The sequence below is a fragment of the Mus musculus genome, chromosome 15 (assembly GCF_000001635.26).
Source record: "Mus musculus strain C57BL/6J chromosome 15, GRCm38.p6 C57BL/6J".
NCBI classification, from domain to species: Eukaryota; Metazoa; Chordata; class Mammalia; order Rodentia; family Muridae; genus Mus; species Mus musculus.
In genome coordinates, this window is record NC_000081.6 from 79,980,921 (window position 1) to 79,995,675 (window position 14,755).

At 51.6% G+C, this 14,755-nt stretch overlaps 1 long non-coding RNA gene across 1 annotated transcript; it reads left to right on the forward strand.

The window, feature by feature from the left end:
* Positions 1-1,235: 1,235 nt before the first annotated feature.
* On the forward strand, positions 1,236-10,309 carry Gm52191. Its single transcript, XR_003951554.1, has 3 exons — positions 1,236-2,659; positions 8,331-8,475; positions 9,285-10,309. It is a non-coding gene; the product is annotated as a predicted gene, 52191 (long non-coding RNA).
* The last annotated feature ends 4,446 nt before the right edge of the window (positions 10,310-14,755 follow it).

The following is a 14,755-nucleotide window of genomic DNA, read 5'->3' on the forward strand; positions in this document are numbered from 1 at the left end:
ATAACACCCTAAACCTGGAAACTGCCCAGGCGTCCTTCAACACGTGAGAGTTAAACAAACCACGGAACATCCACACCATGGAAAACTACTCCGCCATAAAGAGGAGCGAGCCACTGATGCCCAAGCCCCTGATGACTCTCCAGAGGGTTCCGCTGAGTGGGAAAAGCCAGCCCCCGAAGGTTACATGACTTGCCATTCCATTTATGTGGCATTCTTGAAATGCCAAAGATGCGGAGATGGATGTGGCGGCAGCAGAGGCCAGGGGATGAGGAGTATGGCTTGGATGTGGGGACAGCAGGCTGGGATCAAGGGACCTCAGGGCGCCCTCTGCTCGTGAGCATTTGGTAGTCTGGGTTTTGACCATATAGGTCGTGACTCCCGTTTCCTAGCTTTACAAGAGGCTGCTACTGGGGGCAACTGGTTAGGACCAAAAGATGCTCGCGGTCCACTGACTCCATCTGCGGGGCCGTGGGTGTGGGGGAAAGAGGGGAGAGAACCCTCGTCCCTCCAGAGTTCCGGTGCTCTGGGCGGGTGGGCGCGGGAGGTCTGCCGCATGCTTTCCACGCGGCCCCGAGTGGGTGTCTGGCTGTGCGAAGCCACTGACTCCAGCTTGGCGGGTGGTGGACAAGGGGCAGCCCTAGGCACCAGGTTCCCAGGGTCCTGCATCCTACGCTGGATGCAAGGAGGAGCTGAGACCAGAATGAGAGCCCTGGGGTGGCTCATCAGCCCCGGGGCCGAAGGGAGGAGAGGGCAGAGGGGATAGGGCACTGGGTAGTTCCCACGCGAGTGAGAGTCCTTGGTCTGGTCCGTGGCTGGAGTGCAGGAAGGCCTTCCAGGAGCAGGAGGTCAGACACAGCTCATTAGGAGAAAACCTATCCCATCGTTCAAGCACAGTGGGCCTTGATGAGCAGAGATAGTCTATTGTTTTAGAGCTTTACTGTAGAAAGGCAGGGGGGAAGAGAGAAGGTAGAAGAGGAAGAGAGGCCGTGGCCGTGTGGAGAGATGGGGGAAGGGAGAGAGAGAAAGAGGGCTAGAGAGTAAGAAAGGTGAGAGCTTAAAGAGAGTAAGGAGAGGCCAAGTAGCCCCTCTTATAGTGGGCTGGACTACCTTGCTGTTGCCAGGTAACTGTGGGGAGGAGCATACCTGGCTATAATCAGTAACTGTGGGGGTGGAATCTAGCCAGAATGCCAGAAGCTTGGGACATTGTGTGACTGATAGTCACAGAATTATGGAGTTGGGGGCTCTGTGGTGTCAGGCATCTGGCTCTGGGACCGTGGCTCACTTTTCTGTCCCTTGTAGAGTTCTCTACTGGGTCTCTGGAGCAAGCCCCATTCAACTAAAATAGGCTGCCTTTCATGGCCCCACATCTGTCTTCATCTGTCCAGTCTCCCTGACTTCCCAGGCCTCCCCTGCCCAGTCTTCTCTTTCCAGTCATTGTCTTCTAGCAAGGAAAATAGAGACCCCCTACCTGCAGTGCAAGGGGCCAAGCTTTAATGCAGCCCGGTTAATCATGTGGCAAATTTTAAGGTTATCCTTCCTCTTTGTGACCTCAGTTTCAAAATAAGAGCAAGGCGGGGAGGCAGCCTTGAGGGTCCCTTCCACACCATCCCCCTCCATCTCCCCTGACTGACTTCCACTCTGCAAGACCAAGGTCTGTGAGCTCCACTTGCCACTTGGATGTGCATAGTAGGTCTTCAGGAGACAGTGCTTCTAAGTCAGTGATCCACTCGATAGCAGGACCCAGCTTATAATAGGTACTGGTTAGCAGGACCTAACTTATAATAGGCCAGTTTGCTCTGATCATTTCAGCCATCCTGACGATAGGGGCCAGGTCTCCTGGATCACATGGTTGTCTGGGCAACCAGCTCCTGCAGCTCTGATCCAGAACCAAGAGTTACTGCCGCCCAGTCTCCTCTTTGACTACTCTTCCCTCCTCTCCTGGCAGAGCTCGGGTAGGCCTGAGGTCCCAGGCCCCAGAGCTGGCTAATCATAGGCTGTATTCCAAGGTGACTGTTTTAGAGTTTACTTCTGCGATAAAACACCATGACCAAGACAACGTAGGGAAGGAAGGGTTTATTTGGCTTATAGTCCCAGAGAGGTAAGGATCCACCATGGTGGGGAAGCATGGCAGCAGGCAGCAGGCACAGCGGCTGGCACAGAAGCTGAGAGCTCACATCTTAAACGGTAAACGGGAAGCAGTGAGGGAAGACCTGGAACAACATGAGCCTCTTGAAACCTGGAAGCCTATCCCCGGTGACTGTACTTCCTCCCGTGCCTCCCCAAACAAGGCCACCAGCTGGGGACCAAGTATCACACACCTGAGAAGACGAGGGACGTCTCATTCAAGCAGTCACGGTGACTCATTTGCTGCTGGATCTTTGAGAGAAAAGGCTCCTGCCTCATCCTCTAGCCCAACTACCTCTGCTTAATTAACCAATCAAGAAACCCATGGGGTATTTGTGAAGTAGATGCTAGCGTCTGGGGTCACCCTTGGGGATACGGTACTGCCCCAGGAGTGCCTGTGAGATCAGCACCCATGGTCAGCATGAAAACCCACTCGAAATACCTCAAGGCACTGAGGTATTTTGTCATGACTGAGGAGCACACAGCCTCTTAGGATCCGGATTCTACCAGCCCATCTATTTTACAGGACAGGCAGGTGTGCACATGTGTGTGCTGAGGATGCGCGCGCGCACACACACACACACACACACACACACACACACACACACACACTTCAGATTTTAATTGGGAATTTAGAGTCCTGCTGGGCATGAGGCCCTTCTGAGCTAGGTAGGGATAAGGTTGGGAACCAACCTGGAATCAGAGTGAGTCTTCAGCTTTGTAAGCTCAAGTCCTCCTCCCCGCAGGCCACGCCCTCTCGAGTTCCCCATCTAGGCCCTATCTAGTGGAGGAAGCCATTGAGGGTGCAGCGGAGCAGAGGTAACAGCCCTTCAAAGAATCCCAAGGTGCCACGTCCTGGGGCCATCTAGCATCCCTAGATCCTAGATGACCTCTTAGCACCCCTGGGACCTAAGTAGGCATCATGAATGACAACTTAATCCCTAGCCAGGCTCTACCCACCAGGGAAAGCTTCCCAGTGTCCTGCCTAGCCCAGGCTCCCTTTGGCCCTCTGCGAGCAGGTATTCTAATTGGCCTGATACCCTGAGAGGCAGTAGTTGGGACTGGGGTCAGGATGGGTCTGGCAGTTTCCCAGGCCTGACAGGTGGCCCGGTGCAGGGCTGGGGGAGGCCCCACTTTGGAGCTTTCTGCCTTCATCAGCGAAACATTCCTGCATCTGTCATGGGAAGGCGGCGGCTCCGTGCCATCAGTCACCCAGGAAAGGCAAACAGCTCCAGCTGGGCCCAGCCCTGGTTCCCACAGAGCCCCAGCTTCAGCCCCACCCTACCAGAGCCAAGGGCCAGGTGGGGGAGAACCCCAGACCTCAGCTGCCACTGGAGCCACGAGGGAGGTCTGAGTCAGGCACTTCTTGCCCTACCTTTCTCTTTATACAAACACACATGCACACACACACACACACACACACACACACACACTCACGGCTGCCAGCAGCATACAAAACACAAGTACAGAGGCTTCTACCACACCCACAGACAGCTGTGCACACACACACACACACACACACACCCCTCAACTCAGACCCACAGAGAAAGGATGCCAATACTTCTACTGCACCCCCAAAGGTGGGACTCACTGGGGGGCAGAGCTGTAAGGGCTGGTATCTGCACATAGTAGGTCATCTTTGATCCTCCTCCATGCCGTGTTCATTTCTCTGAAGCCCAACTTCTTCCTGTTCCCTAACTAGGATATGAAAGCCCCATCACAGGGTCTTGGTCCCCTTCTAAACGTGTCTGCTCTGCCCACTATGGGTTCTGACACAAAGTATGGAAGCATGAAAGGGTGATGGGCTGAGTGAGAGATGGGGCGGCCCTAGCCAGACTACAAGGAGCTGAAGGAAGAGCAGAGGCAGAATCCGGGTACGGCGGCACGTGCCCACAATTTGAGCAGTAGGCTGGTTGCAAGAGGAGGATCATGGGTTTAACGTTAGCCTGGGCTACCCAGCAAGACACTGTCTGAAAAAGAAAAATAAGTACGAGGAATAATATGGCAGGGGCATGCCTGTAGCCTCAGCACTTGGGAGGTAGAAGCAAGCACATCCGAAATTCAATGTCATCCTCAGCTCCATAGTGAGGCTGAGGCTAGCCTAGGCTACAGGAGACCTGGCCTCAAGGACAGAAAATGGAGGGAAGAGGTGACTCTGTTTGTTGCCCAAGATCAAGGTCCTAAACTTGGACCCCCAAGTAAAGAGCAACACTAGTCCATAACACCTGTGTTGGAAATGGGGAGACGGGTCACTGGAGGTTAATAGCCATCAGGTCTCTGAACTGGTGAACTCCAGGTTCAGTGAGAGATCCTGTCTAAAAACACAAGGTGGAAGGCGACACCATGTCAGCTCTGGCCTCTGTACGTATGCACACACCCACATGAACATGCACATATACCACAGACAGACAGACAGACACACACACAGAGACACCCGCCACCTAGGACTGGGGCTAGACTCAGCTCTAAGGATGCTTTCTAGCTTCTCTCCCTGCAGCAAACTCCCCCCTCCCCCCCCCCCCCCGGAGTCGCAGTTTCCAGGAGACAGGCCTACAACAGCCCTCCCTCTCAACGGAAGCCTCAGTCCACACAGTAATCTCTAAAGCCCACGCTTCAGGCTCCTTCTCAGACTCACGGACACGTTCTCCCCACTCTCAGGGTTAGGCGGAGTCACCTGCTTGCATAGGCAGAAAGGACAGGAAGCCCAGAAGTACACATCTTAGCCAAGATGGAAAAGAGCTTGAAGTCAGATAAAAGCTTAACCCTTGCCAGGCTACGTGATAGCGTAATAGCAACGAGTCACAGGCAAATGAAATAAGAAGGAAAAAAATCCCACTTGCAGTAGCGTGGGGGAGAGAGTTGAAGATCTTTCCAGAAATTAGGAGGTAGCAACAGTTGGCTCCACCCCATCAGAGCTGGCTTTCTGTCCGTCTTTCTTCCTTTATTTTTTTCTTTTTGAGACAGAGTCTTGCTATATAGCTCAGGCAATTCTCCCATCTCAGTTTACTGTGTAGTGGGATTACAGGCAGGTACCATGCCTTACCCACTTGATCTTTTCAGCATCCCTTTGACCTCATTTCTACAAAATGGCTGCTGCGCCTTAACATGTCATGTGAGCAGTCACAACAGGAAGGTAGAGAAGTGGACCTTGCCACCTCCGCTGAAGGGGGGGAAGACCCGCACACTCACCACCCCTGAACAGCACAGACCTCCTCTCAGATTTCGTTAGAATGAAGTCACGCGGCCACACTTAAAGCTTTATTCCAGGGGAATCAGATGTTCACCATCCTGGTTAGACCAATCACAATCCATCTCTGGGGCCGAGAGCACAGCATTTCTGCTGACTCAGCACGCAGACAAGGGTTCCCAGCTCAGACAGCCTGCTTAGCAGTTCCCAAGCATCACAGACACACCCAGACACTTATCTAGTAGGTACGAAGCCAGAACCAGGGCTGGGGAGATGGCTCAGTCAGTGAAGTGCTTGCCATGCAAGCCCAAGGAACTGAGTTAGATCACCAACACATAAAAAGCAGGGCCGGATGGAGAATCCTGGGCTGGGGAGGTGGAAACAGTCAGAGCTCCAGAGCTCCAGACAAGGCCAGCTTCGATAAACCTGTGAGCTCTGTGACCCAAGGAGAGTCTTTAAATGCACAGGCACACATACAAATTCTCTCTCTCTCTCTCACGCACACGCACGCACACACACACACACACACACACACACACACATGGCAGGACTGGAGCTTCAGTGCCGGGAAGACGAGGGTCCTGGACCATGGGCCTTCTTAAGGCCCTACCCACATCAACACACCCGTGTCTGCTTGCCTCTGGCTCTTGAGAGTGCTGGGCCAGTACCTCAGAGCTCTGCAGCTGACAGAGAACAATTCCAGTGTTTGGGAAGGGGGTGTGGTTGCAGAACCCAGTGCCCCCACTGCGGGTGGGAGATGGAGTGAGGGCTGGGCTGAGGTGCTCATTCCACCACCCATTTACATCTTGGTGACAGCTGCTAGGCTGTCATGAGGGGGCAGCAGGGACAATAAGGTGAGGCCTTGGGTAGAGACCCTGGCTTCAGAGAGGCATCCTTCCTAGTTCAAGGGTCAGAACACCTTGACAGACTCAGAAGAGAAGCCCATGCTGGCCCAGAGGGCCACAGGGCAATCTTTGGTCTCTAATCTTTCTTTCTTTCTTTCTTTCTTTCTTTCTTTCTTTCTTTCTTTCTTTCTTTCTTTCTTTCTTTCTTTCTTTCTTTCTTTCTTCTTTCTTTCTTTCTTTCTTTCTTTCTTTCTTTCTCTCTCTCTTTCTCTCTCTCTCTCTCTCTCTCTTTCTTTCTTTCTTTCTTTCTTTCCTTCTTTCCTTCCTTCCTTCCTTCCTTCCTTCCTTCCTTCCTTCCTTCCTTCCTTCTTTCCTCTCTTCCTCTCTTCCTCTCTCCCCCTCTCCCTCTCCCTCTCCCCTCTCTCTCTCTCTCTCTCTCTCTCTCTCTCTCTCTTTCTCTCTCTCTCTCTCTCTCTCTCTTTCTTTCTTTCTTTCTTTCTTTCTTTCTTTCTTTCTTTCTTTCTTTCTTTCTTTCTTTCTTTCTTTCTGTTTTTTGAGACAAAGTTTCTCTGTGTAGCCCTGGCTGTCCTGGAACTCACTTTGTAGACCAGGCTAGTCTCAAACTCAGAAATCCACCTGCCTCTGCCTCCCAAGTGCTGGGATTAAAGGTGTGTGCCACCACCGCCTGGCCTCTTTTTTAATAGTAACACACACTTAACATGGAGTTTACGACCTCTGCTGTTTCCAAGTTCACAGTTCGGAGGCACTAGGGGTGTTTCATTAAAGCCAGCACCACTACCCACCTTGAAATCTTTATCTAGTTGCTAGATTCTAGCAGAATTGGAATTTTCTGCCCCTATAGCTGTGCTTACCTGTTTTCCCGTCTAACCTCCCATCCTGTTGCTTGCCTTCATGAATCTGACTGCTCCAGGGACTTCAGGGACATGAGATGAGAAACTATTTGGATTTTTGTGCCTGGCTTATCCGACTTGGCACATGCCCTTGAGACCCTTTCTATTGTATGTCAGAAGGCCCCTCCTTTTCAGGGCTAAATAGTACTCTGTTGTATAGATAGACCACATCCACATATACTGAGGGACATCTAGGCTATCATGATTTAAGACTGTTCAAATCCCTCTGAGCGACTGCTTCTAGTTCTCAGTGGTGTAAACCCAGGGATGGAGTTACTAGATCAAAGCATAATTCATTACATTCTGTTTTTTGGCAGGGTCTGTCTTTATAGCCCTGATTGGCCCAGAACTTAATATATAGATCATGGTGGCCTTGAGCTCTCAGAGATCTGCCAACCTCTGCCTCCTGAGTGCTGGGATTAAAGGCCTGTGCTATTACTGTGTGTGTGTGTGTGTGTATGTGTGTTTGTGTGTGTGTGTGTGTGTGTGTGTGTGTGTGTGTATGTGTGTGTGTGTGTGTGTGTGTGTGTGTGTGTGTGTATTCCATCTTGTTTTCCACAGTAGCTTGTGGTCAGTTTCCTCTCAGGTCAGTTCATCAGTAACCTTGGGTCTAGGTGGGGAGGGGGAGACACACACACACACACACAAGGCACAGCTAGGGGTGTAACCTAATATAGAATATATTGACATGTGGACAGACAAGCCTGTCACAGGGCCTTTTTGCATTTTGGAGGCAGGGATAAGGCAAGTATAGAGTGTGGGATTGGCACCTCTCAGCCTCTAGGGGCCTAAAGGCTGAGTGTAATAGTGGACTTTATAGAAATTCTAGCATTTGGGTCCATCCTGAATTTATTTGCATTAAAGGTAACTTTTAAGGGAGGATAAGGAAAACGTTATTCCATGGGGGTGTCAGATTGTGTGCATCAATCACAGAAATGGATCTTTTCGGAAAGATAACGAGGTGGGACTCTGAACACAGTGCAGGTGAGAGAAGTCACCATGCAGGGGCAGGGCAGGAAGAAGTCTGTGACACTTGTAAGGGAATCTAGAAAGGGGACGACAGAGGCAGGCAGATCTCCGTGAGTCTGAGGCCAGTTTGTTTGACCTTGCAAGTTCTAGGCCATCAAGGATGACAGAGATGAGAGAGAAAGATGTGGGAGAAAGATGAGAGAGAGAGAGAGAGAGAGAGAGAGAGAGAGAGAGAGAGAGAGAGAGAGAGAGAGAGAATGAATATGAATATCAACCTCGCAATTGGTGGTCTAGGTGCCAGTTGTCCGGGCGTCAAGACTCCAGTTGGTCGAGTGATGGGAGTGGACACCCACACAGCAGACTCCAGGAGACAACTGGACACGGCTGAGAGGCCCAGAAGACAGCACTGCGGTCTTGACTGAGGCATATGCAGCCAGAGGTGAGCTTGGTCAGGGGACAGGTGTTCTTGAGAGAGGAAAGGATGCTTACTTTGTGCCTGCCAGCCACGGGGGTCCTGGATGACAGAGGGAGCATAGGCACTTTGACCTCCAAGAGCTCTCTGTGTCCTCTGCCCTGCCCTTAGCACCTCATAGTCCAGGCCTCCAGCCACCTCGTCACTTGAATCATGCTGTTGGTGTTGCAACTTGCCACCGGCATCTTGGTCTCAGGTGCAGTGGTCACTGTGTAGGTCGCTGAGAGAGCCATCCTAAGGGTCCTGCTACCCTCTGTGACCCAAGTCCATGCTCCAAAGTGAAGATCAACTCAAATTGCTCCTTCTGTGGCCCTAGACTGTTGTCACTTTTTTTTTTAAAGGTTTATTTATTTATTTATTTATTACATGTAAGTACACTGTAGATGTCTTCAGACACTTTAGAAGAGGGAGTCAGATCTCATTATGGATGGTTGTGAGTCACCATGTGGTTTCTGGGATTTGAACTTCGGACCTTCGGGAGAGCAGTCGGGTGCTCTTACCCACTGAGCCATCTCACCAGCCCTGTTGTCACTTTCTATCACTGGCTCTCTGTGAAGGGTTCTGAGTGGCATCCAGGTCCTGCCACACTTGTCAAATCAAGTCCACAGTTGTGTCCTCAGACAAAGCCAGTGGAGCATATAGCACCTTCCCAGTAGACCTCTGGCCTACAGTTCATAATCCTCCTGCCTCAGCCTCCCCGATGCTGGGATTATAGGTATGAGCCATCATTCCACCTTTTTATATGTCTAATTTTTCCTTCCTTCCTTTTGAGATAGGGTCTCGCTACATAACCCTAGCTATCATGGAAATTGCTATGCAGCTCAAGCTGGCCTCAAAATCACAGACATCAACCTACCTCTGCTGCTGGGATTAAAGGCTTGTTAATTTTGATTTTTTAAAAATTCTACCTGAATGGAGTCATCTGGATGACAGAGGACTCTGCTGCCTTCTGCCTTCACATCTGAGCCCAGGGCTGTGGTCATCTCGTTCTTGACTTGGGCCTGTAGGTCAAACGGCTCCCTGATTTCAGCAGCACCTACTATGTGCTCATGCATGCCTGCAACTGCATCAGCATCAGGGCCCCGACAGAGAATTTCACTCTCCCAGCCTGGAGTTTATGACCAAATCCAGTCGGTAAACCGGAAGGTTGGAATGCTCCCTGGATCCAGTGCACCAAGTCAGGGTCGAAGGCAAAATGCAGGCTATGAGCTGAGCCTTCTTGGCTGGGCCCTGAGGCAACAGCACTGTGCTGGGTGCCTGGAGTAGGAGGTATCAGTCACAGGGCAACAGTGGAATAGGCGGTGCCAGTCACAGGGCAACGTAGCAGATGTCCAGAGTGCAGTTCTCCGGCCTGCTAGCCTCCTGTGAAGTGCCCAGTCTTTGCAAATCCACTCTTTAAGTATCTTTCTCCTCACGCTAACCAGTGCTTTCTCTTGCTTGTGATGAAGAACATTGCCTTACATAGAAACTGGAGCCTGGACTGGCTGTAGGCAGTGGCTATGGGAAGAGGCTTGGGGAAGCTGGGACTGGTTATGAGGGATGAGTTAGTAAGGATTGGCACAGGGTTAAATCGGATGTAGTGGCCGGCAGTGCACAGCTGGAGCCAGGATACCTGGTGTGCAGCCAGAGACAAAGTGTCAGCTTTGACACTTGGAGTCACCTCGGCTGAAGAGCCCATTGAAGATGAAGACCGAGACACTGGCCCTTATAAGGAAAGGAAAGAGATAAGTGGGTAGATGATGGGTAGACAAATGCATGATGGGAAGATTGATGTAGGATGGATGAATGTGTAGACGATGGGCATATGGATGGATGATGACAGATGGACGAATGGATAGCTGAGTGAATGGATGGAGTGAATGGATGTCTCACTGCTGAGGCTGAACCTGCCATTCCCAGGACCCTGCGAGGACATTACACCATGGTCAGGTCTATCTAAAGCTGAACACTGTGAAGGCCTGGCTGCTTCTTACCAGTGAAGACCCAGAGGAGTGGGCTGAGAGTGTGCGAGGATGCAGAGATTCTCAGGATCCTGTGGGATTCATGAGTTCAACAACTGTACTTATCGGTGCCTCTGAGTTCAGGACGCTGCCCCCATCAGTGACGGTGGCTCTCACAGCTCTCTACGGGCTTGCTGGAGAGCCATGGAGCAGAAATATGGTCCCCTCTGACTGGAGTGGGCACAGCAGCAATGGCAGGTCTGGGGGGAGAGATAAGAGGAACTGAACCTAAATGGCCCACTGTCCTGAAGCAGGCCAATAGTCTGAATAGCGCATCTGGTGCATAAATGCATCGTGACGGGGAGGGAGCAGAGGAGGCCTGGCTGAAAGTGGATTTTGACATGGACACAACCTGTTGAGACCAACTGACAAAGCCATTATCCATATGGGCCAGGCTAAAGAAGCTTGTCTCAGTTGGAGGATGAGTGCTTGCGGTTGGTCTGGAGTTCAAAGATGAGGGACTGCAGCTTCCTCCAGGATGTTTAGTCTGAGATTGCTCACCTACAGAGACCTCCTACCCAGACTAACTAACCCCCCCTTCTGAACTGTTTCTAATAAAGAAGCTGAGGTTCCAGGCTCAGAGGTAGCAGTAGCAGTAGAGAACAATACCAGATCTTAGCTTCACGGTATATGTGTCTGTGCGTCTGTCCTTTCCTTATTACCTCAAAAGGATTCTGGGTCCCCAAGGTGTTAGGGCTTCAGTAACAAGATACCCGACCCCGTGCCATGAAGATTGTGGTTGACAAGGTACCCAGCAGTCTATACGGACATATCTTCTAGAAAGAGTTTCTTGTTGCTCAGAAATCTGACTGGGGTCCCACCTGGCCAAGGATTTGGGTCCTCCCCCAGCCCCACATCCAAGTTGGTTCTCAAATTCAGGATTTCCTAAGACGTGGTCAGGCTCATGAATGTCCCTCAAGTGGACTGTTGTCATCTATAGGAGGACAAGTTGTACAACATGGAGCTGTGGTTGGAGGTGGGGATTCACTGGGATGTGGCCTGAGACCGGCACCAGGTGTTTTGAACAGAACAATTGAGCAGAACCCAGAGCAGAGCCGTGGGTGTTGCCGCAGTGAACCTGAGCCCGGCTGCTCACTAACAGGCTCTACTGTCACCGCCTGCACTGCTCTTAGCCAGCCAACACTTACCAGACCAAACATGCCGGGCGGGCCTTTGCCCTTGTATTCCTAACCTGTGCAGCCGCTCTGTTCACAGAGGGAGGAGATGAGGCTGTAACAGGGACCTGGTGTTCAATGCTAAGCTGTGTCCCCTCCACTGTGGGGTTCAAGCTCCTCATAGATTAAAAGAATGGGGTGGCAAGGACAGAATACGGTACGAGCGATGCTCAGTAGAGGAAGAAGTGAGGCAGATGGATCAGGTATGAGGGATAGGAAAAGGGGTGGATGGGTGGGTGGATAGATTCATGGATATGTGGGTGGTTGTGTGAATAGATAGGTGGGTGGCTAGGATAGATGAGTGATGAATGGATGGGGTGGATGAAAGTAGATGGATATGTGCACAACAGACTGATGGATGAATGGGTACAAAGATGAATGGATTATGAATGAGTGGATGGATGAATAGGTAGATGAGTTGATAGATGAGAAGTTGGATGAATGGGCACAATATATGTATGAATGATGGGTGGGTGAATGAATGAATGAATAGATGGATTACTGATGAGGGAATGTGTGAATGAGTGGGTGGATAAATGGGTGGATGAATAGATGGGTAAATGGTTAGATATACATATCTATCAATGATGGGTTGGTGGGTGGATGGATGGGAACATGGGTGGACGGGTAGACAAATATATGAAAACCAGGTGGGTGGATGGACAGACAGACGGGAGAACAGACTTGGAGAGAGTTGTGACTGGACATAGGTACTGAACATGATCTCAGCCTCCACAGATCTCCCCAACAAGGAAGATGCTGGGCCAAGCAAGGAGCCAGTGAGAAACTGAGCCCTGTTGTCAACAGCGACACTGTAATGTATAGTTTTCCAGGCATAGCATGGAGAGTGTGCTCGTGCAGAAGAAGTGTGCTCTGGGGCAGACACACTCCATCCTTCCAGTAATGGATTATGATGCTCAAAGCAGTCTTACATCAGACACCTGTGAGCTGCTGAGGACTAGTGAATAAATCATGTGGCTTTTCCTTGGAGTGCTACCACAGAGAGACAAGGGAGGTACAAAGAGAGTGCTGAACCGGAACTCGGGAGGCAGAGGCAAGCAGATCTCTACAAGTTCAAGGCTATCCTGGTACACAGTTGAGTGCCAGGACAGCTAAGGCTATATATATAGTGGGATTCTGTCTCAACCCTGCCTGCTTCCCTCAGCAGAGAGAGAGAGAGAGAACATGAGCCTGGTTCCTGGTTGAGCTAAGGCTTGAAACCCTGGTGACACTGACGTTTCACCTGATTCCCGAGCACCAGGCCCCTGTCACTAGCTGCAGCTCTCCATAGATTTGTGGACATCAGTCACGTAAGGGCAATGCCCCAAGCCCCTCCACATGTAGAGGATGACCTGTGGTCACAGAGGCTCAAGACAGATCTCCATTTTTAATGAGGCACCTAAAGGCCTGGAGGCTTAGCTAATAAGCTTTACTTCCCAGATACTCCTCCCTGCAAAAGGTATTTAACCTCAGGCCCGCCCTGAGAAGTGGGGGACGGTTTTACTCATCCACTTTCTGCCATGACAATAAATGTCTTAAAACCAAGGACTGCCTCTTTCGACCAGGATCGGCTGTGGGGAGCCGTGGAGAAGGCCTTCACCTATAGAACCTCCGTCTAATCTCCTGTAGAATCTCTCTGTGCTCACAGCCACAGCCAAGCCCAAGCCCACTGCCAACAAGCCAAGGACTCTCCCCGAGGGACCAGCCAGAGCTCCCCTCCTTTCCCCCTCAGCCCCAGGCTAGATCCAGCCCTGGGGGTGGGAGGGGGCCCACTCCGTTCTCAGTTCTTCTGTGGCATCCAGTGGCTCCTTGGATGTTCAAGAGTCTGAAAACCAGACGACCCCGGCTTGTCACAGGCCAGGGGGCCCAAGCCAGCTCCGGCTATCCTGCACCTCATACTGCACTCCCCACCCCTGGAGCCGAGTCCCAGGGCTTCCCTGCAGCCTGACACCGGCCCAGCAATAGCATGGGTTAGGTGTCATCAAACTTTCCATGTCCTGCCTCCCCGAGCAGCAGAGCCCTGTGGTGGCAGGGTGGTGGTGCCCTATACCTGGCAAGGAACATGGGGAAGGGGGAAGATCCAGGCAGTTCTTCTATAAAGTTCCTGTCACCATCCACTCAATAGTCCAGCTGTTGGCAGCTGTCAAGATGTCCCATGCCCTGGGCCCTGCAGCTGTCTCTGTTTCTATATCCTGGTAAGTCTCCTCTACCCCACCCCCCAATGCCAACACTGGCTCTGATGTCTGGGAAACTGGAAATTGGGGGTTTAGGGAAAGGGAGGCTCTACGTTAGAATGTCAGCCCAGACAGGAGTTTCCAGGAATTTCCCTCGGCTCCACTCACCGCCATGGGCTAGCCTCTTCTGCTCTAGCCTAGCACAGGTTGGGACTCAGGATAGACTCAAGCCGTGCAGTGCTGGCAGGGACAGACACTTGAGCTCAAAGGGTGAGCGGGAGCCTCCACCTTAGCCAAGGTTATCTCCAGCTAACCTTGCATACCTCGGGACAAGGAGCTCAGCAGCTAAGGGTAGTGTGGCGCTCGGTTCTGATCATCTCTTCAGTGAGGCCGAGACCCCTCTCGGCTCCCCACCAACTCCGCATTTTATGTAGAACCCAGAATGTGACTCTGTAAGCTGGCATCCAAGGTTCTATGAGCAGAGGCAATAGTAAGGTTGGAGTATTGCTCTGCGCGTGCATGCTTGCTTAGCACATGCTGCTGGGTCCCTCTCTAGCACCAAAGAACGGGGTAACAGGAAGACACAGGACCCCAGGGCCCAACTGTGGCGGCCACCAATCCCATTCTCTTCCTGCCTTATCTACAAACAGATTGAGCTGTGACTCATCTAAAGTCACATAGCAGATTTCCAGAACTCACTTGGTCGGCCCTTTTCGATGAACCCCACAGTCCTGGGGCCTCCTCCAGTCCCCCACACAGACACTGCTGAGACTACACATTCCCCTGGGGACCCTTGCTTAACAGAAACCCACATCTCTCCACAGGAGCAGGCTCAGAAGCCAGGGTGTTAGGTTCTGTTATGGGGCCATGATCAACTCTTCTCCCTGAGATAGATAGA